At 44.5% G+C, this 24,864-nt stretch overlaps 1 protein-coding gene across 4 annotated transcripts in view; it reads right to left on the bottom strand.

Moving 5' to 3' along the window:
* Nucleotides 1-24,864, bottom strand: part of FAR2 (fatty acyl-CoA reductase 2) — a 236,213-nt gene that overhangs the window by 171,960 nt on the left and 39,389 nt on the right. Inside the window, exon 1 of one of the 4 annotated variants that reach the window (XM_090043863.1) lies at nucleotides 17,718-17,738. The exons of the other annotated variants lie outside the window; for them this stretch is intronic. The gene's annotated coding sequence lies outside the window, so the exon portion shown is untranslated. Of the gene's footprint in view, nucleotides 1-17,717; nucleotides 17,739-24,864 lie in introns of those variants that run through there. 4 annotated transcript variants of the gene reach the window in all.

The raw sequence follows: 24,864 nt of genomic DNA, 5'->3' as shown, positions 1-24,864 counted from the left end.
GTATCTTCTTTATATTAGCACTTTTCAGACTAAAGTCTTCACCACTGCCATCATTAAATCAATCTAGCCACATTCTTCCCTGTCGTTCCTTCTGGTCTTACCCAGGCTTAGGGCTGGCATCAGGCAAGGCCTAACAGATTCTGCATATGCGCATATTTCTCCACCAGCATCAATGCAGCATCTTGCACAAACAGATTATGGAAGTCTATGTATCCACTGGGCAGAGGTGACAGCAAAGTGTTTGCCTTACGACAGCAGGTTTTTTAGTTAGAGAGGAAAATCATCAATACTTTCAGAAATATGCTTGTACACCCTGAAAAATGCTACAAACTTAAAAATTGACTGAATTTATCAGTTTACAGTGCTCAAGGACTTATTCACAATTGCAGATATTTTATCTTTTACCCCAGTGATGGACGGACATTGGAAAATTCCAATTAAAAAGTTCTGCATGTCTAATCGATCCAGGATATGCTTTTCTCAGTCTCTGCAGCTTAATATGATCGCCTATAAAAGGAGACACTTGTGCTTGGATTTCTTGTCCTGGCCAGGTAGAAGAGTGACACAATGAAAGAAAATTTTAAAGATTACATCAATTCTAGGTTTTTGGGCTTGAAAAGTTGTTCATTTCTTTCAGAGAGCTAACTTTGATATAATCTAATATGGTGAACTCCCACAGTGAAAAAACATTCTGTTCAAAGCCATATCACCTTTCCAAACTTGGATATGCAGCTCTCATTAAAGCTGCCCCAGCCTGAAGACCTGGTCCAAGAGAGAAGTATCCTTCTGTGACAGCTCAATCTCTTTCCTCACTTGACAATCCCAGGGACCAAGATGATCAAGAGTGCCTCTCCCTTCAGAGCTTTCACAGGGAAATTAAAAGATTCTATTCTTGTGTCTCATTCTAGTCACAAGTTTTAAACTATTGGAAAGTTCATGCATGAATCAACATGTTTTCACTGTCAATTCTACACAGATGATACTTATCAGCATCTGGAATCACTGTTGCATACCAACACTACCTTCCTTGTTACCTGTCAGCTCCGTGTTTTGGGGAACCCTGGAGCAGTACCCAGTCCAACTCTAAGGACTCCCCCCACCCCCGCATTTTTGCCTGAACCAGAACTGATGAGAAGGACTTACAAAAGGCAATGAAAATGCAGTGAGAGACACACCTAAACCCCTCCAGATAAGGATGACAGGATTAAGGCAACTCCCATAATCCCATTTGCAGCAGAGATGGGAAAGGGAGGCACTTCAGATGTGTTCCATTAGTGTGCGTGCATGCACTCGACTGGTTCAGTAGCTGCAAGCCAAGCCCTGCAAGGTAGCTCCACTGGGGTGAGGACTTGCAGAAGGGAGAGATAGAGCTCCTTATAGAAACAAGTGACACAAGCAGTACATTAATAGAATTACAGAGACCCCAGAAATGTAACTCTAATAAATGAGCACACCCCAAAGGGCCGGGCAAATCTGGTAACATCTTCCAGTCCTTATCTCAGATTGTGAATTTCCTTTTCTGTCTTTCCATCAGTGCATCAAGAACCATGGATCCACTGATGCCCAAAGGCAAAGTAACCATTGAGTCAGGATTTCCCCCAGCCTGGCAAAGGCCACATGGAATTTTTAATCAGTTCAAATTCCATCCGAGTCATTCCCAATGTTTCAAAGCAAAGTAGTTTGCCTATTTCTAATTATATCTCAAACCTGATAGTAATGAGATTAGCAACTTTAGCTCCCCAAAGCAGTTCAAGCATTCTGTGTGGTGTTGCAATGTGTTACTTGCCTCTCTTTAGGTAGAATATCGGAGGAGCATTTACTAAATCGTAATGGCCGTCAGTGACCTATTGAAAAACTCTTCTTGAAATCAGTCCATTTATGTACAATGGATATACTAATTAGTGCAGTTGGCGCTTGGACACTTGAGAAAAGCGATGTCCTCATGAGAGGTTAAATTGTTACCCTTCTTTCACAGCCAACTGATTGCTTTGACCAACAGTCTGAGATTAAGAAAGTCACACACAAACCTTATGAGTTGCTAATATACCAACTGCTAGATCACTGGTCAAGCATGAAGTGTTGCATGCTGTTAGAGCAGGTTTGTCCCAACACAGGTGTTCTCCCCTCAACCAGTAGCTCTGGCACTTCCCTTAAACTTGGAAGGTGACTTTTCCTTTCCCCTCTACCAAACAGCAGAAAGTGGAGGAGGGGGAAGGAAAGGGGCCTCAGAGCTGTAGCAGTGATTGGTCTGAGGACTTCCTATGGCACAGCTCACAAAATAACAACATACAGTAACTGTTTAGCAGGCAGGAAACAGAATGAGGATCAGGGAAGTGCTAAGAACCTAAGAGGGAAGGTGGGTAGTAAGGGAAAAATGTAGAAAAGTAATAAGAGAGGAAGATTCCTGTAACATATCCTGCAACCGTGTCTGCAGCCTGCTGATAGGTAAATAGATTCTTTCCCAATAAAAACAATAAAGTAAACCATCAAATATTTTACAAATTGCCTGCCCTGAAGTGCTCATATTTTGTTTCAAGTTGATCCTTTGTCCTATTCAGTATAGCCAAATATCTATGTAAATCAAAATAAAACCAAAATCCTATCCATTTTTTTTGCCTGCTATCATTAACATTTTAGACCATTCTGGTAACACACTCACACAAGGGCAAACAGCTGGCTACTTGGAACTGTGTTTACCAACCCCTTCCATTTATAACACCAGCACAGTCAGTCAGATAAGCAATTGTATCCTGCTCTAATGAATGTAGATAAACAAATTCCGCATACCATCTGTTTTTAATGAGACATCATTTGGGCAAAAGCAAAAGAAAGTTTCAACCAGCAAATCCTCACAGAAACAAGGCATACACTTCAAGTAACCCACCCCAGTTTTCTGAAAGAAAGCCAGGCAGGGTGTAAAAAGCTCCCTAGTAATTTGAATAGTAGTGAACTGTTGTGCATTAATGGTGTGAAAATATCCTTATAGAAAATGATTATGTGAATACTTAGAGCCATACTAGGATTACTACCTCTTTTTTGCATCTCATGAACATTAGGAGGAGAAAAAGGTAGCAAAGAAGCAGGATGCAGGGTCTCCAGAATAAACTGTGCCTTTCTAAGATGTTATTCCCAAGTGATCAAATGTTTAGACTTGCAGTGGGAATGGCAGTTGGTAGATAAGGATCCTTTTGGGAAAACAAATTCAAACCTCTTTAGGGCTTGGGTGAGAAGCAAAAGAGCATTAAAAGGAACCTGTGGGAATGCAAATCAGGTAATGTTTACTACTGGGTGGGATCCCTAGTGCACCCAAATGACACATGAGAACAATTCCCTTTGTACTTCTCAGTCGCTTTGGTATTTTGGAAAATCCCACCTATTGCTTTTATCCATAAGTGAAATTTCATGTTAAAAAAAGATACAAAAGATTTTTTGTTAGCTGCATCATCACATTGGCAGCTCATGTTCATCTTGTGGTTCATCATGATCCCCAAGTCTCTTTCAGTCCTGGTGCTAGTGAACGTAGCACTGCTGAGCCTATAAGTATGAAGCGGGTGTTTTCTTTCAAGGTGGAACACCTTGCACTTCTCCATGTTGAGATAAAAGGATTTTTCCCACAAAGAAAACCAGTCATTTCATTCCATCCTCTAGGTACATGCAAATATTTATAAGAGGTTTTTACTTGTTGCTCAAGTAAATACATTTGCAGTTGTTGCTCAACTGTCATCTACTACTTCCGCTTGCTTGAGAAATACTTTGAAATCAACCCTGCATCTGGGTGTCAGCAATTTACCACAACCTTGAATTTCTAGAAGTCAGTTCAAAAGGTTTACTGCATTAAGCAGGCAGAGGCACCTCATTCATTTGGTCAGCTTAGGCGTGGTAAGAAACACGCTTGATAAGAGAAAATTTCATTCTTGATAGCATTGCCGTTTTCCCACCCTTAACTTCAATACTTAGATTATTCAGAAGGTGTGGCCTCAATAGTTTAAGCATAGGTCCAGGGGGACAGGAAATGAGGGTGATAATACTTACTTATCGGCTTTGAGTCATATTGAGAGAATTAGCCTGTTAATGTTTACAGAGTGCACTGAAAAATGAGATGGCTTACAAAAGAAGTACACAATCATGCAAGTGGAAATGAAGATCGTTAACCGGTTAAGGCTGCACTACTGCAGAGAAGGACCTGGGGGGGGTTATGGTTCACTGTAATCTGAAAATGAGCCAAAAGAAGCCAATAAGAGCTGTATTAACAAAAGGGTCACTTGCTAATCAAGGAAAGCGATTCTTCCACTCTGTTCATCACTGGTGAGGCCTCACCTGGAGTACTGCATGCTGTTTTGGGCCCTGCACACCAAGCAAGGTGTGGGTAGACTCAGCACTGTACATAGACTCCTGGCAGCCCCAGCAGAACTTTTAGTATTGTGCCCCACTTCGCCAGAGATAAATGATAATCCTCAACAACCTTACAGTCCAGCGGCTGGGGAACTGGTTCCGTGGGTCAGCCCAGAGAGTGATAGTCAATGGAACCAAGTCAACATGGTGCATGGTGGTGACAAGTGGCATCCTCCAGGGCTCTGTATTCAGACCAGTACTCTTTAATATATTCATAAATTATCTAGATTTGGGTGTCAGAAGGGGATTGGCAAATCTGTGGATGACACCAAATCATGGGGAAGTGCAGTCACTCTAGAGGATAGGCTGGCAATTCCAGCTGCCCTGGACAGGCTTGCAAGGTGGGCAGATCAAAACTTGAAGACAAATCAACATGGAGAAGTGTAAGGTGCCCCACCTTGAAAGAAAAATACCCACATCATACTTACAGGCTCAGCAGTGCTACATTCACTAGCACCACAACTGAAAGGGACTTGGGGATCATGATGAACCACAAGATGAACATGAGCTGCCAATGTCATGACACAGCTAACAAAGCAAATAAAACTCTGGCTTGCATCTACTAATGCATCTCAAGCAAGACTGAAGAAGTCATCCTCCCGCTTTACTTAGCCTTGGTGAGGCCGCAGGTGGAGTACCGCATCCAATTCTGGGCTCCAGTCTTCAGAAGGGATGTGGGGAAGCTTGAGAGAGTCCAGAGAAGAGCCATGCACAGGATTAGGAGGTCAAGAGAACAGGGCTTATGAGGAGAGGCTGAAAAGCATGACACTTCAGCCTGGAGAAGCAAAGGCTTAGGGGTGACTCGGTGGCAGCCTGTAAGTATATGAGGGGTGTGCATCAGGAACTGGGAGAACGTCAGTTCACCAGGGCACCCCAAAGGAAGACAAGGTCTAATTCTTACAAACTGCTGGAAGATCATTTTAGACTGGACATAAAGGAAAAACTTCTGTATCATCCGAGTCCCCAGAATCTCAAATAAATAGACTCCTTGTAGAAGCGGTGCAAACACCTATCTTTAAGAAACGCTTAGATGCTTATGTTGCTGTGTGATCTGACCCCAGCTGACTTCCTGCCCTTTGCTCAGAGGGCTGGACCCACTGATCTTGCAAGGTCTCTTCCAGCCCTAATGTCTATGAAATCTATAATAATTATTTGCACCTTTTTGGGGCCCCCTTTCTGTCCAGGCCCTAGGCAGCTGCCCAGTTCACCCATGCTTGTATCCAGCCCTGGGCAGATTACAAAGAGCCCAGTGGAAAGCAACAAAAATGATTAGGAGACATGGGAAGCAAGACTTAGGAGGAAAGGCTGAAAAAAAACTAGGATTATTTCATTGGGAGAAGAGAAGACTGATGGGAGATTTGATAATCAGTCTACAGTACCTGATGGCAGATGAGAGAGGCTGGAGATAAATTATTCTCTGTGGTCAAGGGAGACGGGACTAGAAGCAATGATCTCAAGCTGCAGCAGAGGCTATTCAGGTTGCAGATTAGGAAGAAATTTCTCACTATGAAAGTGGTTAAGTTTTAACAGGATACCCAGAGAGGTTGGGACATCTCTAGCCCCAGAAGTGCTTAAGAGCTGGTTACACAAGACACTTGGCTGAGATGGCTTCATCAGGGATGAACTTGCCTGGAGCAGAAGGCTGGACTAGATGACTCTCAGGTCCTTTCCAGCCACATTTTCTTAAGATTTTAAGGTTATGGACAGACATAACTGAAGTGTTATGGTACAAGAGGCTGCTGTGACCTGTAGTTCCCATTCTTCACTAACCCCACCCCTCAGAGGGGAACCCAAAACAGAGGGGTAAGTCCCAGTCCTACTCCCAGGGGTCTAATATTGCAGCTACAATTCCCTCTACCCCTTCTCTCCTCACTCTCAGCCCAGTAGAAATGTAAAGGAGACTGGGGCTGGGAGGTCCAGCTATGGTGGCAGCAGGGTTTCCTATGAGTAAGCAATGGTTTGGGGCTGGAAGGGGTGGAGAAAGGGAGGGAGGAACTAGTTCTGGGTCTGGTGGGGCAAGGGTCCCAGCCATGTCCAGGAACCCAGGCAGACCCAGTAGCTGGATGGCAGGCAGGCTGTTCCCCATCCCTCCCCACTTCAGAAATAGCAAAGAAGTGAAGAGGTTCTATACTGGAGTATTTTAGCCACTTTTGGAACGTTTTAGCCACTACTGGAACATTTCAAAGGGTTCATATGAGTGTACAACTGGATGTTTGAAATGTTTTAATTGTAACATCTGTCTATACCCTGGCATACTATGGGGCTCTCCAGATACCACAGAAATGGGGGTCGATAAAATGAACAGCTTCTCAGATTAGAGTTGAATGCATCACAGTTTCACTAGCAACTCCAGAAAGGAAAAACATTTGACTTGCCACTGCCACAGCCCCAGTTGGTTGCAGCCCCAGATGCAGCTGCATGATATTCCAGGGAGAACCCTAGTCCTTTCCTGTAGATTAGAAGATTCCAGGGTGATGCAGAGCCTCAAGAAAAGGAGAACAAGAAAGCTCCCGCTAGAGATCTTGAGTAGTTCCTGAGGGAGGACTACAGAGGAGTGTGCAAGTAGATAGGGGAGAAATGGAGTCCACTGCTAAAGCCATAAGTTTTTAACAGCCTTCCAGTCCTACCATCTAGGCTCCTGATCTAGCTCCCAGGCATATCTTGTCAGGAAACAAAATGCTCTTGGTAACAAGCCATTTGTGCAGACTTAATCCCACTCAATACATTAACTAAATACCAGATTTGATGCATTGTGTAGTGCACTATAAAAAAAAACAACAAAACAAACACAAGCCTCATGAGACCTTTAACTGCATTGATCTGAGGCAGCTTGATCCAGAAGAGTAAATGGACATCAGACTCAGGTATTCAAAACTCAGACCTCAGCACTTCCAGCTACTTCCCAGAGATATGCATTAGCCATACACATACTTCTGATTTCCACCCTTCATGGTTTCTTTGGTATTAAGATAGGCACAACCAGAGCGGAGTAAAACTTTTCAATGAATGCTGCAGGGTTAGTTCATATACCAAATCTTTTTACCAACCTAGGTAAGCAAAAAATTTCTCAAACTGACACAAAACAAAATAAGCAAAAATCAATTTCAAAACAAAGGCTAAAGACTTCATTTGGACATTTTCAAAAACAAAACATTCTTAGATCTGAAACACCATCTTCTGATTTTTAAATTTTTTTTCCATTTAAAAAATATTTTAAAATACTCAGCATCAAAACAAAAAAGTTTCTTTTGGGGTTGAATTAAATGCTTTATTTGACGCAAAAAAGAAATTGTTGGCTTTATTAAAAAAGTAAGTTATTAAAACACAACTTTAGATACAATACAGATGCACTTATGGGGGGGGGGAAAGAGAGAAAAACAGCACTTCCTTCAGCAATCTCTAAAGTATATATGGGTTCAGAAACTGATTTTTTCCATACAAGAAATCACAATAATTTTGTTCTCTAAAGTAATAACTTGCATGCCCTTGCTGCTTACAGTAAAACTAATAGACAGGCTGAATGGAGAAATGCCATAACTTGTCTCTGCAAACCAACTCACAGCAGGCAGTTCTAACTTTAGAGCCAGCAGCATGGACTCTGTCCTTTTAAATAGGTTAACATGACACCAAGGATAACAAATCTGTTTCTTTCTCTTTCAGGTTTATTCTGAATGGGGGAAAAACAGCTAATCACAGAATGTGATTTTTTGCAATAGGTTGCTAGCTACAACTTATTTTAAATTCTAAATAGCATTACATTCAGCTCCCTCAAGTGTGTGACACCCACTAGAAATTAAGATGCAAAAGCAGCCCCCCTCATGGCATAGATTGCTCAGTTCACATATATGACAATAGGATGTAGTGTATGTAATGAGCCTGGCAAGATTTCCAGTCCTTGGACAGAAACAAGGCGTCTGGTTCAGTGACAGAGAAGACGACAGCACTCCTTTAGCCACCCTTCTTTCATAGCCAGGTAGGAATCTAGGTGTACAGTATCAGAAGCTGCAAACCACATGCCAGTATTCAATAAGCCATGAGTATCCAGAAATCATAGGGCACTGTTTTCAGGATAGTAACAACGTCTGCCATTTCAGTATGTATTCAGGTCACAGTTTTCTATGCCTTGGATGAAACAGTGTGATCCACTACAAGAATGCATTTCATACAGCTTTACTTGCTTTAAATATATTTTGGAATAAATCCATACCCTGCCTGGCGCAGAAAAAGACAGCACACTGTCCAGTACATCCTTTTCATAAAGGTCCTATCAGCTATAGCACAATACCTTGGGGAAGCTCTGAAAGACATGCTCCAGAGCAGATTTTGTCATTTGTCTGAACAACAGCCAAGTATATCTTACCCAACACTTACACCCTATTTACCCAGAAATATTGCACCTACTTCCCTATACTGAAAATCATGACCCAAGAGGACCTGACATGCAGGCTAAATACATGAGCCTTTCTTGCCTAAGGCTCTCAGAAGTTATGGAAGCATTTGCTCTTTGCCTGGGAAAAGAGCATGCTCTTTTTTGTCTTCTTTGGGTAAGCACAGAATTGCACATGATTACTAACAGACTCTGGAAAGCTGGCAGGGTTAGGGGAGGCAGGGGACTGAAGGAAAGAGAGCTTTGGGAAATACCTGACCTCTGCCCCAAGAATTAACAGGAGTGGAACTTTGCATGGTAACAAAAATCTCTACAGTGCCCATCCTTAACAATTTCTAGCCTTTTCTCCATAACTTGGATGTTTGGGGTGGGTAGGATGAACTCCCTGATTTATCATTATTTTCAAGATATTGTCAATTATAGGATGTAACCACAATGCCATATCTGGAAAAGCATACTGCTATTTTCCTTCTTTGGCAGGTCCTCCTCTGGAACACTGACAGACAGTCTAATTTTAGGTCCATACTATCTGTCAGTTTATGCAGCACACTGGGTAGCCAACGTAAGCCTGGGAATGATTACCAGGCCTGTTATTGTTAGCTGTAAAGGCATGAGACATTGCTGGGAAATTAGATTCAACTTGGTCATAACTCCACTGATGAAAATGCACCCGATTCTACACACTAAAAGTTAGGCCTTATTATGCTTGCATCTGGTAATGTTGGCAGCACTTGGGGCTACATCTGTATTGATGATTTTTCATTGGATATGGGTATCTCTCTGCTCCTCCACAATCCCAAGCATCTACTGCTCTGATATCCCTGTGATGAAAAAGGGCAATACATTGCAACAGTATGCTCAATCACTGCTGCACTATTTGTTCATTAACTGTAATCTGGAACCTGCATATTTTACATTTTGTCATTTGCTGCTGTCACACGAATTTGTTGGGATCAGTACTTCAGAGAAATATCTATTTAACACATGCACATTCTTTAGCTTAAGATGAGTATCCCCTTGCAATTAAAGAATTTTTTTGCAAGTGTTGTTGGTCTAATAAAAGATATCATTCTCTACTATGAGTCCCAATTGCCTTTTCCTCTAGACGAATATGGCTGCAACTTGGATACCTATCCTCTTATTGGTATTTTGTCAGTTAATTCACTGCACCAAGTATGACATTCATTCTCACATTCTAATATAACGGTCTAACTATAATCAAAAAGCCAATGAATCTCTCCCCCAGTATGGCCTGCCCATGAGTGGATGCAAGATCTTAAAAGGGGGGTGCATCACAGAGTTCAGAGCTCTCAGTGATGGAAAGTTCACTGCATGTGCACTACGCAGCTGAAGGGAGGCGAGATTACACTACCAAACCCCCATGGTTGCTGAAGTTATCTCCCTTCTCTTACTAATCCATAGAGTTCAAGACAACATGTTGATAGAAAGTACAAAAACTGGATTTTGACATGACAAAATAGGAGGCACAGTCAGCCATTTCATCCAAGAACATCTAAAATCTGTTACTAATCACAACAGGCTGAGACAGCTGAGCCTCACAACACAGCACAATCAGAAAAAACACGACTTATCAGGGCCCTACAACACTGGTGCTGATATCCTCAGAGATGCTTCCAGCTCCATGCTACAGAACAGGGCATGTTAGAAATTAACTGAAGATGAAGTTTGAAATCCTATGTTATTTTAAATATTGCTCATTAGTTATAACCACTATGCTTCAGTGAAGAAACAGACATGGAGAGCTACCTTGAAAATAGTTCTGGAACAAGCCAAGTGGAATTGGATGTCTGGTTGTTTAGAGGCTGCTGTCACATGAGGCTAATCAGTTTGAACTCCAACACTACATAAAACAGACCCTTGTCTCACTCCATGGCACCAAGCAATTTCTGTAGTACGTTTTCTTAACATGATCATAATTACCACGCATACTGCTAGATCTTAACACTATGGACTTCTCTCTCATTTTACCCATGCATAGTCCAACACTTCAAACACTTTTTATAAAATGATCAGTTGGGTACCCTTAATTACATAAACATCATTATCCAGACTCATGCCCATACAATTATATCCATATTGGATGGCTGTTTTGTTAACAGCTCTGCTCTCAAGACCGAGGTGGGTGGCGGGCATATCACCACTGATGTCATAATCAAATGTGTCCTAGTGTTTCACACGTGAAAATCCTTGTCAGGGTTTCATGAAGGGTGCAGACAGAAGTGTAGCTCCCAGCTGTAACTCAGAATGATTTTTGCAAGGCATTCTGAGTTACAACATTACCCCAGACCAAACAGAAGTTCACTGCTTGGTTGCAGGAGAAAGGGGAGTCTAGCTGGGGGCTGGGAGCCTGCAGCCAAGTTCTCTTAGCAACTCTTTGCCAGCCCTTGCTGTTTTCAGAACGGGGGGGGGGAGGGGCGGCAGTGGAGGGAGCTCATTCTTGGGGCTCCTCAGCTTGGGGCTCCTCAGCTGGTGTTAAAGGGTGTGGTAGGTGAACTGGACCCCTTCATCTTTGGGTGGAGGGACGGCTGCAATACACCCACCTCACTTTCCAGTGGGGACTGAAAACACCCCAGACTGAACTCTGCTCCTTTCCTTCCCTCCTGTTCTAAAAACAGGGATTTTTGCCTGATCTGGTCACAGAAAACAGGGACAGGCTGGGAGCTCTGCAGACACAAGTTACAAAAGACGCTACATTTTGTAACATCTTTATTTGGTACCTCATGCAATGAGGGATCAGATTTTTACCCAATAAGCCATTTTAAAGTTGTTTAGGTCATATAAAAATCGTTTTCTGTGGCCAGATCAGGCAAAAAATTGTCACTTCTATCTGCACCTTAATTGCCTTGCAGCCAGAGATATGTCTGATAGCCCTTAGGGATTTTCTGTGGGTGTTATGCGCAAATACAGCACCTGCTTCAGAAACTGCATGTGTGGCTATATTTGGATGTCAGCATGAGGGACCTTTTGATAAGGTCCTTCATGATGTTCTCATAAAGGAATTAGAGAAATATGGGCTGGACAAAATTACTATAGCTGGCTCTATAGATAAAAGCAAAGGGTAATTATTAATGGATCCATGTCAGAATGGCAGGAGGTTTTGAGTGGAGTGCCACAGGGGTCTGTCCCATGGGCTGTTCAATGGATCTAGTAATGATTTGGATGCTGTCACAGAAAGCGTCTTGATCAAGTCTGCAGACAACAAAAACTGGGAATGATTGTGAACATACTGGAAGAAGGGAGCACAATTCAGAAGGATCTCAGAGTGGAAATCTGAACTGAAGCTAACTGAATGAATTTTGATGCTGACAAAAAGCAAGTTGCAACACTTGGGAAGAATAATCAAAAATACAAATACAAAATGGGTGACACCTGGCTGCATGTCAGCACTATAGAGAAGGATCTGGGGGACAGCAGATCTCCAACTCTCTACGAGTCCACAGTGTAAAGCAGATGTACAAAAGGCAAGTGTGGTTTTAGGATGCAATAGAAGAATTAAGCAAAAGACACAGGAAATGATACTGCTTCTCTACACAGCACTGTTTAGACCTCATCTAGACTACTGTGCATAGTTTTGGGCTCCACATTTTAAAAAGGATGTGGAGAACTTAGAGAAGGTCCACATGCAGGTGACAAAATGATAAAGGGCTCAGAAAGCAAGTCATATGAGAGCATGAAAAAACTAGGCATGTTCAGCTTGCGGAAAAAGGCACTTAAAAGGGGACATATAATAGCAGTCTTCAGATGCCTGCCACAAAGAGGGAAAATACACATCAGCTCTTGCTGCGGAGAACAGAATGCAAGCCAACAGCCTGAAGCTAGAGCAAAGTAAGTTTAGACTGGATAGCAGGAAAAACTTCTTCCCTGTTAGAACAGTGAGCAAGTGGAATAGACTGCCTAGGGAAGTTAGGGACTCTCCATCAAATGAGGGTCTTTTTGGTTTGTTTGTTTTTTTAATGTTGTGTTCCAGGTCAAATAAGCCAAATCAATTCTAAATCCTATCACCTGAGCAGAACTCTGTCATTCAAGTCCATGTGGCACTACCACCAAGGATCCTCCATCCTAGTCGCTTCAGTCTGGGGCTCCAGATTCTCCCAAATCTATGGCAGGCTTCATACATGCAGGCCCAAGCCCAGAGGTCTTGTTCAGGAAAGAGTCAGACAGCCACTGGCTAAGCACAGTGGAGTGTGCATTCCACTCAGCCCCCCTCAGCACCAACTCTTTTTCCAAGTCATGGAGAGCCACTGAGTGGAATAAGTTTTAACCTGCTCTTCGCTCCCACAGCTGAGCTCACCTTTCTTTCCCACTTGCAATGATTACTGTTTCTTCACAAGCCTTAAAAATCACCAAATGGCCCCCACCACAAACAGTTCACCCAGAATCTTTCTGTTGCCCCCTCTCTGTGTTGCATATGATCAGCAGGGAACCAGGTTTTCACTGATAAAAAACCACCATTTTCAGATTTTAAAAAAGTACCCCAAAATCCATGTTTTCCTGTGATTAAAATGAAACCCTGCAAATACCTATCCTTCTAGCTAGCTAGCCAGCCATAGGTGTTTAATTTTAAATCATGGAAAAATGTGGATTGGGGGTTGTTGTTTTTTCTCTTAAAAAACAACAACAAAACACAAGCCACAAGCCAGGATCCCTGCTGATCAGTGTAGCCCTGGCCTCTATGAGATGTAGTTGCACCTGGCTGCCCTGCACCTCATCTGCAAATACATTTTTGGGGGATCCCAGGACTCATGACAAGAACATATAGTTCCAATCATGAGTTTGGTGGGGGGGGGTGTGAATTAGCACATGGATCATTTTGGGTGGTGTTATCTGGAGTAGACACACACACTGAGCAGTGATGAGCTCTGGGGTCACTATTGCTTAATGCACCGTTGACTGCTGGGGCCCAGCTCATTGAACAGATAATAAGTCATGAGCTAGAGGTGCACCAATATAAAAAAAAAATCGGCCCAATACCAGATTGAAGCCAATGTAAAGAAAATTGAGTGTACTGGGGAAAAAAAAAAAATTGGCCTGATGTGGCTCATATTTGGCCAATAAATGCCTGTGCATGCATACAGCCACAGCGCAGCAGAACCCAGCAGCTTGGAGAGTTGTGTGAAGCTGATAAGCCTGTTGTGGTGGAAGGGGAGGGGGGAGGGAAGGGAAGGAGTGCGGGGGGGGGGGGGCACAGATCAATGCCCTCTGCAGTGAGGGAAGGACTGGGGCTGCCCAGCTGGGGCAGGGTGGGGTATAGGATGGAGCCATGGCTTGTCTTACTCCTGTCTTGCACTCTGGGAGGTTACAGGGGGGTGCCCCCCAGATCTGTGTGGGGTGCAACCAGGGTGGGCTGCAGGTGCAGGATGGGGCTGCACTAGTTACTTTATCATGCAGGGGGGCTATAGTGAGTTTTGGGGGGCTGCAGCCCCCACTGTAGCTCCCTCCCAGTGGTGCTGCTGACCACCCCAAGCACAGCCTTGTGCAGTCCTAGCACCAGCCCAAGGCTGCAACCCACCCCACCCATGCCCCACGCAGATCCATGGGTACATGTCCCCCTCATGCTCTCCTGTGGTGTGCACAATGATGAGAGCCACCCCCCCCCACATACACACACACACTCTCCCCAGACAGGCCACAGCTGTGTTCTGTGTCCTACCCTGGCTGGGCAGCACTTGCCCAAGCCCCTACCCCAGCCGCGCTCCTCCCTCCCTGCACGGGACTTAATTTGCCCACCCCATGCCCCTTCCCTTCCCACTCCCCTACTACCACAGACTCAACAGCTGCATACAGCTCCCCCTGCTGTATCAGAAAATTGGATTGGTATTGGCCAGTATGCCTCCCTAACAATTGGCCATCAATATTGGCCCCTAAAATCTCTATCAGTGCACCCCTATCATGAGCCTTTTGGCCTTCAACCAATATCAGGCATAGTTCTCACTATATATATAACTAGGTACAAAGGTTCTGTTTAAATGTGTGTTTATGAAGTAAACAGTGTTAAAATATGCAGCAATATAAAAAAGGAGGTCAAATCCATCAATTCTGGATAACCAAAGTCTGTGGGTTCCCACAGTAATTTGCCTATATACTTATTTCAAAGACAGCGTTTTCGGCCCCATTTCTATATGCTCAGGAAGAGCAGGGTGTGACAGCAAGGGGGGGGGGTTGGAGAATAGCAAGGGCTGCAGGGGGCAGAAGTTGGGGGCGGGGGTAGAGTGTAAGGCTGTTACCTGATCCCCCAGATTAAAAATTTTCCCTGCTGTAACAGTGGGAGGTGGACAAATTCAAAAGCAACCCTCCAATAAATAGGTTCTACACCTGGAAAATTATAACAAAAATTATCAAATTTTCAGGGCCACAACTAAAAAATGTTGACAACTGTTGCAATAGAATATTGAACCACAGAACTTAATAAAGTAATTTTTTAGCTACCGCGAGCATGAAGCAGACAAGTTTGGAAGCCTCTTCACAAACATTGTTTTTCTACCTCTGCTGTAAAATTTGGTGGAAATTACCAAATGTCAGCCATTTATGCTTCAGGTAAATTCTGCCTCTACATTTAAAAAATTCAGGAAGGGAATCATATATACCCTCCACAATATGATATCTGACACTGATCCACAAAATAAAAATTATACCTGCAAAAGCCATACCATAGCTAGCCGTCAAAACATCTACAGAAAGTGGAAATGGTATACATGTAATATCTGGCCATCAGAAGAGAGATAAATATGGTAATAATTTACATTTGGTAGGCTTCCCCTTAAATTATTTTACTCTGAGATGTTCTTACTTTCTTCAGTATCCATGTTCAATAAACCTTTTACAAAAAAATATGACATCATACCACTAAATAAAGCCAAATAGCTCCAGGATTCCTTGCATGTCTCGGTGTCACAAAAAGGCTTCATTCCTTGTATACAGAAGGGAGGGGTTCCAAGAGCCAGGTCAGAGAATTGTTATCTCAATCTCCAGAAAATGTTTGCAATTCACCCAACTGGACTAAATTTGACCTTAGAGCAGATTTCCTAGTTTCTTCTTCTGCAATGCAGTCAACTCGTTACAACTGTATTCAGTTACTGTTTCCAGCTGCCTCTGTAGTTTGGGTGCTTTCAAATGTCATTCTGTTTGCTAAAGTACTCTTCCTAGCTTGAAAAGCAATGTTTCATCAAGTGGAACAGTTCGTTCTCTCTGCCAACTGGTAGTCAGGCACACACACAAAATTGATTACTGCTGTCTCTTCTCCAGCATGTGGATTTACTGAGTGAGCATGTAGAACACTAATGATGCCAAAACCTGAATGAGGACTTTTGGAGCAGTAAACAGGAGTTCAGACAAGGGATGACAAAGAAGTGCACACACAACTTTGTCTCTGCTGGAAGCTACTCCTTGCCCATTTTGCAAGCCAACACAATTAAAATTAGCTGACAGGGAAAAACTCATTTGCCATGAGCAATATTTCCTATACTCATCCAATCTACACAATTTAACCTTCTCTACTTGCCTCTCAGTCTCTCCGGAGCAGCTTGTCTCAGGAAGACTGATAAATGGTTAATTTGGTACCATATGAGCAACACTGAACCAGTACCAAGGCTTCTTGGTTAAGTGACTATCTACAGTATGCCATTTTGCCAAGTAAGGCAAAGACACAGTTAGCTCAGCTTATCCCAACCACCAAGAACAGTGGTGCTCAACTTCTGGCCTGCAGGCTAGATCCAGCTCATGGAGCCATATCATGTCCAGTGGGTTTCCCCCATGGGTCCAGAAATTTGACAGTGGGAAAGCAATTGCATGATTCTACCTTCAGCATTAGAGAAGCAGTCGCAGTGTTAACTGATGTTACTTGCTACAGCTCCCAAAGTCATGCTACCACCACTCTCCTACTGCCATATTTCTGGACCCATGGGGAGCCCCATAGGTCTAATGATGTGCCCCCCTGTGCCAATTCATGCCAATACTTGGGGTCACTCAGCAGCTGGATCCAGCACACTTGGCCAGGCCCACAGACATGGTTACTCCATGCCCAGATCCAACTTGTGAGACTGGGCCAGCACACAGAGTAGCTTCTAGGGACTGACGCCACACATAGGGTCCAGTCTGTGGACTGATTCTGCACTTACAGGCTGTGGGACACACCAACGCAGGTTGGGTCAGAGGTGGGCCAGTGCACAGCAGGCCACACTAGGACCCAACTGCTGCCACCACCATTTTTCCTAGTGGTTGCACAGGGAAAGTACCTGCTACCACCACTTTTCCTCATGGCAGCACAGGGAGAGCATCTGCAGCTGACGCTTTTCTCTGCAGCAGTGGGGCTTTAGCATCAGATGCTTTCCCCTGCTGCCACAGGGCAAAACACATGCTGTGAACACTCTCCCCCCAGCAGCTGCTGTGGAGAAAGCAGTGGTGGTGGCAGCTGCGTGCTAGCACCCACATACCACATGCCTGCCTGCCTAGGAGTTAATCTGGCTGTACATGTGCCATGTCTGTAGGCCAGATTACATGACTCTCTGGGTTGATCTGGCCAATGGGCCGCAGGCAGGGTTGAATTACACTTCAACTCTTGGGTGAGGGAGGGGGGGGAGGAATTCTGCAAAAAAAATATTGGCCGGGGTCAGGGCTGTGCACATGGGTCCCCACCAGTGCTGCAGGGCTAGGACCAGTGGTGGTGGGAGCTGGAAGGAGTAGGGTGGGCCTAGGGCTGTGCACGGAAATGCATGGTCTCCAGACTGTTGGGGGGGGGGGGGGAGGCAGGGAGGAAGGGGTGCTGACTGGCCCATAGGGAGGGGTGGTTCTCATCTCATATGGGGGGCTCTCATGGGACAGCTCAGCTCCCCCCAAAGCTCTCCCATAATTCAAACCCTGGCCATAGGTTACTGATCCATGGTTTAAGAAGTTGCTCTCTCACTATTTTATAGCACCTTACTTCTGCTTCCTCAAGACAGAGCTGTCTGGCACCTCACTCCTGGTTCCCTCACAGAAAGAGGTTCTGTTCCAAGAAGAATATGCAAATGAAGAACCTGGAAGAGAAGTGCCAGAAACAATTACTATTACCAGCTCCTTTAGTCACACACCTACTTCTCTTACTACTCAGCAGCACTGCAAGCATCCTCCATTGCATACTGAAGAGCAGGAAAGAGGAAGTAGCTGGGAAGATAGGGAAGGTAACACTCTAGCTTGCAATGTGGAGGAACCTGAAAAGCTAACAGTTTTCTTGCAACTATTTCCTTCCCAATTTCTTTGCTATCTGAGAAAGAGTGAATATTTCATAACCAGTAAAATAAAAATCATTTCTAAAATGAAAGGGGAGTATAACAGTTTAGGAATCCTTCTGAAGCCTGTGTGATTAACACCCAACTCTCCAGTGTCTTCCTCTGTCCTATTTAAAGTTACTCAGAATTCACAAACCCAGTATTTTAAAATTAGTCAGTCAAGCCCGAAATAATCATAAGATTAAAAACATATGCTTGCTTAAATCTGGAGGTTTTATTTAATTTTATTTCACTACTTTCTCATGCTCATGTTTGAAAGCTTTCTTTTTTTTCCCCTGTAACCACAGGGATGAGAAATGTGGTTTTTTTTATTGAAAGCTGTGATTCTCAGAGAACCACAGTACTTAAAAAGAGAAACAACTTAAAATCACCTTTCCTCACTTCATTTCAGCTATTACAATATTAAAAAGATAAAAGAAAAGTGAAGTAATTGCAAAATTAGGCAATACCTTTTTCTCACATTCACCACTTGATCAGACTGGAGAAGCAATCTCTACGAACACCTGGGAGACTATCAGTTTGCAAACCCTGATTCTGATGAGTTATGTCATGTATATTAAAAATAGCTTAAAAGTAGTCAGAAAGCACATATGAAAATACTGATACTCTGGTCTTGCGTATACAGAAAACGTTCCCTGGAAAAATCTTTTAGTAGGTTCTGCTCACTACATCTTTATAATCCTTAACTCACCAGCATCTTAAGGACTAGACTGACACCAAAAAAAAAGAAAAGAAAAGCCACCTGTATTATTAAAACCAAAACAAAAGAACAATAGAACTGGTCTGCTTAATTCCCTTCACACCATGGAAGCCACCTCCATTCAGCTTTCATGTATGGCAGGATGGGATGAGAGAGTAATGCCTGTCAACATCCCATTTCTTAGGAACCCCAAACTCTATCTGAATACAAGAATCAAACTCATTGTTTAACCCGTATAGTGGTTCTCAACATTTCTAGACTCAAGGCACCCTTGGTTTTTTTTCTCCTTTTTTAATTACTAAAAAATATTGGGGCACTTCTGTTGCAAAGGATTCAGACCTCAACAGGTCAGAATGGTTTTGACACTATGGATTCCCATTTGAAATCACAGAATCATTGCAAAGTAGGGCTAGAAGGGATCGCACAAGTCATCTAGTCCAGGACCCTGCTGAAGGCAGGATAAACCATCCCAGCCATGTGTAACCACTTTTGAAAGTTTCTAGACAAGAAGATTCACAATTTCTCTAGGTAGCCTGTTCCAATGCCTGATCACACTCATGGTCAGAAAGTTTCTCCTAATCTCCAATCTAAATTTCCTCTGCTGTAGCCTGAAGCCATCGCTCCTAATCCTGTCCCCTACAGCCACAGAGAAAAGCCCACCTCCAGCCTCTCTGCAAATTGCCTTTCAGGTATCTGAAGACTGTTATCAAATCCCCCCTCCATCTTCTCTTGGCTAAATAACTAGGGACCTACTTAAAATCAGTGAAAGTAAACAATTTTCATGGATTGGTCATGGCATAAAGAGCAAATTTTGCAGGTATTTCCCAGATGTCTTCTGCTGGCCCCACCCCTCAGCACTGATTGGCAGAGAGGCCCCAGTGGAGGGGGAGCAGGGACAAGGGGGCGCTGCTATCTTGTCTGCTGCCTTTTGTGCCACTCCACCAGCTGGTCCCTTCCCTCCTGGGCCCTGCAGGGTGGGATGCGAGGCCAGGCTGCAGCAGCAACGACTGTTGGCTCCCACTAAGGAACAAGCATTTTATTTTTATTACTATTTTAAAAAGTTGATTACATAGACAATCCTGGATTTTGTGGTTTCTGCCAAAGTGTGAATTGAGTAGACCCCTATAAATAACCCTAGTTCTTTTAGCCTTTCCTCACAAGTCTGACCTCCCAGGCACCTGATCATTTTTTGGTTTTGTTCTTGGGTTTGTCTTGTGAATCAGATATAGGTATTAGCATAACAATACTGATACAGAGAGGCACATCATGGCATCCTTAAAAGGATCTCACTGCACCTCAGGATACTATACTATCCTGATTGAAAATTATTACTAGGGATGCACTGAGAGATTTTGGGGACTGATACCAATAGCCAGTGTTTAAGGTAGCATATCATCTGACACCAATTTGATTGCTGATACAGCTGCATGCAGCTGGTAAATCTGTTCTGGTGGAAGGTGAGAGAGGAGGGAAGGGGCCTGGGGCGGGACAGATCAATTCCCCGCAGTGAGGGGGCAGGGGCTGGGGCAGGCACTGCCCAGTTAAGGTGGGGCAGGGAATGGGACTGAGCCACAGCTCACTGGAGGGAGGGGGAAAGAGGGTGGCTGGCTCCTGCTGTTGCTTACACTCCCGGAGGGGAAGGCAGGCTGCAGCTGCAGGCTGCACTGTGCTCTTTTTGGTGGAGGCTGGGTGACATCAGTGCTGGGAGGAGGGTTACAGACAACCCAAATTTCACTGTAGCCTGCCCATAGCTCTCTCCCGGCCCTATCACCGCCAGCACTGAGCCCAGCCCTGGCTCTTCCCGGCACATGGGTGGAAGTGGGGCGTTGAGCCAGGGCTGGGCTCAGGGCAGGAAGAGGCGGGGGGGCTGCTATGGCAAAATTTGGGGAGGCTACAACCCACTCCCTAGCCCCCCTCCCAGCACTGCTGCTGCTCACCCAAAGCCCAGCCTGCAGCTGCAGCCATCTGCCCTGCCCCAAGCAAATCCCCCTGCCCATCCTTCTCATGATGCAAGCAGCAGTGGGAGCTGCCCCCTGGACAAGCCTTGGCTCAGTCCTGCACCTCCCTCCCTCACCACAGGAAAGAGAGAGGAAGAGGAGGGATTCAGGTTAAGCTCTTGATCTCAGTGTTACATTAAAAGCGTCTAGCTGGTCCTTCTTCAGTTTGTTTATAAGACCTCCTTTTTCATGCTGTTTGTTTGCTTACAACAATAGCTCTTTGATAAATTTTACACAGAGGGTAGTCAACAGGGATGGCCTGTCCAGTTAATAAAGCCAGGTCTCAAAACATTTTAGTGACGGGTGAGAAAAATAAGGATAAACCTATTAGCAAGCAACAGGGTATCAGAGGACTGGAATGTAGAAGGGAGCAAATGCACATTATACCAAAAGAAAGAACACACTAGATTTACAGTCTTTCTGCTATTACTGTGATGAATATTAACCTGAATAAATGTTAAGACATCTGAGATTTACTTCTAATGCTTTCTTTTAATACTTCAGAATTTGGCAGTATTCGCCAACAGTTTTCTTCCAATGGTGATGCTAGAGGTAAAATCCCAGCCCCAAAGAAGTCTATGGGAATTTTGTCATTAGCAACTAGGGAGGCCAGAACTATACCCTACATCACTGAAGGCCCTTTTTGGTAGGCATGCCACAAATTATCCCCTCACCCTCTGAGTGCTACTGTGATCCCCTTACTTTGTCCCACCTGGTACTTTCTGCTCCTTGCACTATCCATTGCTGTGCTGCTTGTCCCTCCCCAATCTGATGTGTGCCCTACATAGGTTGAGTGCACTACAGGTTGGCCACATGTGCTCTACATCAACTTTTCTACTTTCCTACTATTCTTTGTAGCTGACAGTTCACATCTAATTCTCCTGATGTTCTTCTAAGGCAAGGAGAAGTGAATCAGGCCTCAGAGGTGTTTCTGAACCACCCAGACTCCTGGCACTACCAGGATGGTGACCTCACTCAAGATAACCAAAAGGCACGGTCTAGCTCTAAACTTTTAAGCTATATGAAAAGAAGATTTATGATCAATTCTGCCCTTGTGCATTTATATTAAAAAACAAATTTTAAGGTATGTTATCATTTTTATTTGTATGGTAGCAGTGCTGAGGGGTATCAGTCATGATGAGTAATGCACTGCACAAACATGTCCCTGAGGAATTATTTACTTACCAATTTTTTCCTGTGGGATTCTCAACTTTATTCAGTAAGGCCCTATAGCAAAACAGATAAAGGTATCTTACTACAACTTCACAGCCATGCGTTTGTGTCTAGCTCATCATGACATATGCTGAATGTGGGTCCACAGAATCACAGGGTTGGAGAGGACCTCATATTTCACTTAGTCCACCTTGTCCAGTGGTTCTCAACCTTTTTATACATAAGGCTTGCCTTGTTAGGCTCAAGGCACCTTACATAACTTCTGTGAATTGAGTAGCACCCCATTTTAAAAACGTAAATAAACGTAATAAAAATGTATTTATTACAGTGCTTATTCCTTACAGAGAAGCAAGATAGTAGGGGCAAGGGAGCAGCTAGAAGGGCTGTGCAAAGCTTTGGTACCCAATTCTATTTAGTGGAGATTCGGCCCGATTCAGTGGCCAAACCTCCAAGTGTGAATCTAATCAGTAGACCCCTTAATCCCTCCAAATTGAATCGGAACCCTCCAAATCAATTTCGGAGAGATTTGGAAAGATTCACTGATTCAGACATTTAAAAGCTGTGTCTTCTGTCCAAATTGCCAATTCTCCAAAAATCAGCATCTAATCTCCGGATTTGGATTCAACCAAATTGAAAAATAGGGGACTGCGATCCGAGTCAAACAAATCACTGTCCCTGATTCGGGCCAAATCCAAGTCAAATAGGGCACGCGTTGCACAACCCTAGCAGCCAGACAGGGAGTGGCTAAGCCTGCCATTATATGCTCATTTCATACCAGAAGCCTAAGCCTGCCCTTATCTGCTTATTTCTTCACACTTTCTACATCACCCAACAAAAGGACCTCATGGTACTCCAGGGTGCCCTGACACCCCGATTGAGAATCACTGATCTAGCCCAACTCACAGAAGAGATGTAGGAATGAGATATTCCAAAACCATCCCAAACTTGCCTCCAATGAGATTCCGCCACTTCCCTAGGTAGCTCATTAAGAACACTAACACTATAGGACATTTAGGATTTTTTTTCCCCTCCGAGATTTAAATTAAATCTTCTTTTCTGCAATCCAAACATCACCTCAGGTCCTGTGCCTTTGGACAAAGTACAGTTCTCTTTATAACTACTTTTCACTTATTTGAAACCCATTTCCTTTTTTCCAAACTAAGCATACCCACTTCTCTCAGCCTTTCCTCATATGCCTTGCCTTCAAACCAGTTTATTTATACACTTGCCTCTGGATTCTCCAGTGCCTTTAACTCCTTGTAAAAATTCTTAAAGCCCACAATACTGTATGCAATACTTCAGGGGTCTAACAAGCATGAGCAAAGGAAACTACGAGAACCACCTCTTGCATACAATCCTTTTATGAATGCTGTCCAAAAGTGCATATGGTTTCTTGTGCGATTGCATCCTGCTGTTGACTCCTGTTGAGTTTGTGCCGAATCATGCTGTGGAACCCCACACAAGACTTTCTAACATTCTGGCATCAGTACACTTAGTTTTTTTTCATTAATTTGATGAATAACCTCACACAGTGTCGACCTAGGTAGGGGGAATTTGGTCATTCTGACTGGGGAGTTAAAAGGCAGCGAGATGTTCACATCATCCCATAGTGTTCTATTCTCTCTAGAAACTAATGAGACTTAGTCGCATCATCATGATGTGGTCCTAGGCTTGGTGGATCTTCGACCTTGACCCTACCTCATTCAAGCCCAAATTCAGCTTTGCGCTCACTGAAGTCACTACACCAACTCATAGACTAAAGGCAGGAGCCAGTTAGAGCAAGAAGTACTTGAATTGAATTAAGGAAGAGAGTCCAAAATGGTCATCCAGTCACAAACAAAAGCAGCTCACGTTCCAGCCCAGGCCATGAGCCCATTCTACCTGGCCCATGGGGCCCCTTAAAAAGAAAAAAATTTAGAAAATTAAAATCTATCCATGCCAGCTCTGGGCTCGCCTGGCGGAGCTACACTACAGCAGCAACTTCTCAACATGAAGGAAAAGCATCCCCCCCTGCTTGACGTTTGCCACCATGGCCTCTGTGCTGCCCAGCTCATGAGCTCCAGGTAGGCAGCAGCAAACACTGCCCTGTATGGCAAGCAGGCGGGCCACTGACTGCAGCACAGCCTTGACGGGCAAGCATAGAGCCAGTGCAGGGCCCAGGCTTGCAGCAGAGGCAGATTACAAACTGGTGCTGAGTGCAGGGAAAAGCAGCCCCTCCCCCACCCCGTGGCCGGTGCCCTGTGATGCAGGTGCTTGCTGCCCCAGCAAGGAATGCCGGCCATGGGGTAAAGGCAGGGGGAGGGGCTGCTTCCCCCTCCTCCCCCCAGCAGCACCAGCTCCTTCCCTGCCAGCAAATAGGGTTGGGGGGGGGGGGGGTCAGGGCTGCAAGCTCCCCCTGCCTGTACCGCAGGGCTGGGGGACACTGGGAGTGAGCAGGCACAGGAGCCAGCAGGGACGCGGAGCCCATATCAGTGCCCCAGGGCCAGCACTGGTGGGGCCTAGAGTAGGGTGGCAGGAGTATAGGGTCCCAGCCAGCAGGGGCTCCATGGAGCTGGGCCAGCTCCCCCCTCTCCCTGTTGGTGCAGCCCAGCCCAGCTCCACAGACCCTTGTCAGTCTGTGCCCTGCTCTGGGCCCTATGAGTGCTGGCCCCAAGACATTGATTCCAAGATATTAGGAACTCGGGGCACCTGTCAAGGGGTTGGGCTACCCATGCGACCCACAACAGCTTGCCAAAACTGGGTAAGTGGCCCTCCACCCAAAATAATTGCCCACCCCGGTGTACCAGGTACTACAGGTACCAATCCATTGTTCCACCTAAAGTACCTATGAAGTATGTACAGGCAGTCCTCAGACTTATGACACAACTGGTTCTTGAAAACCGCATCTTAAGTTGAAACACTGTAACTCAGAACCAATTTTCTCATAAGAAG

Source organism: Crocodylus siamensis, chromosome 4 (genome assembly GCF_052110815.1).
Source record: "Crocodylus siamensis isolate JL-2025a chromosome 4, ASM5211081v1, whole genome shotgun sequence".
NCBI lineage: Eukaryota > Metazoa > Chordata > Crocodylia > Crocodylidae > Crocodylus > Crocodylus siamensis.
The sequence above is the reverse complement of the archived record's forward strand: the minus strand, read 5'-3'. Positions and strand labels throughout refer to the sequence as shown.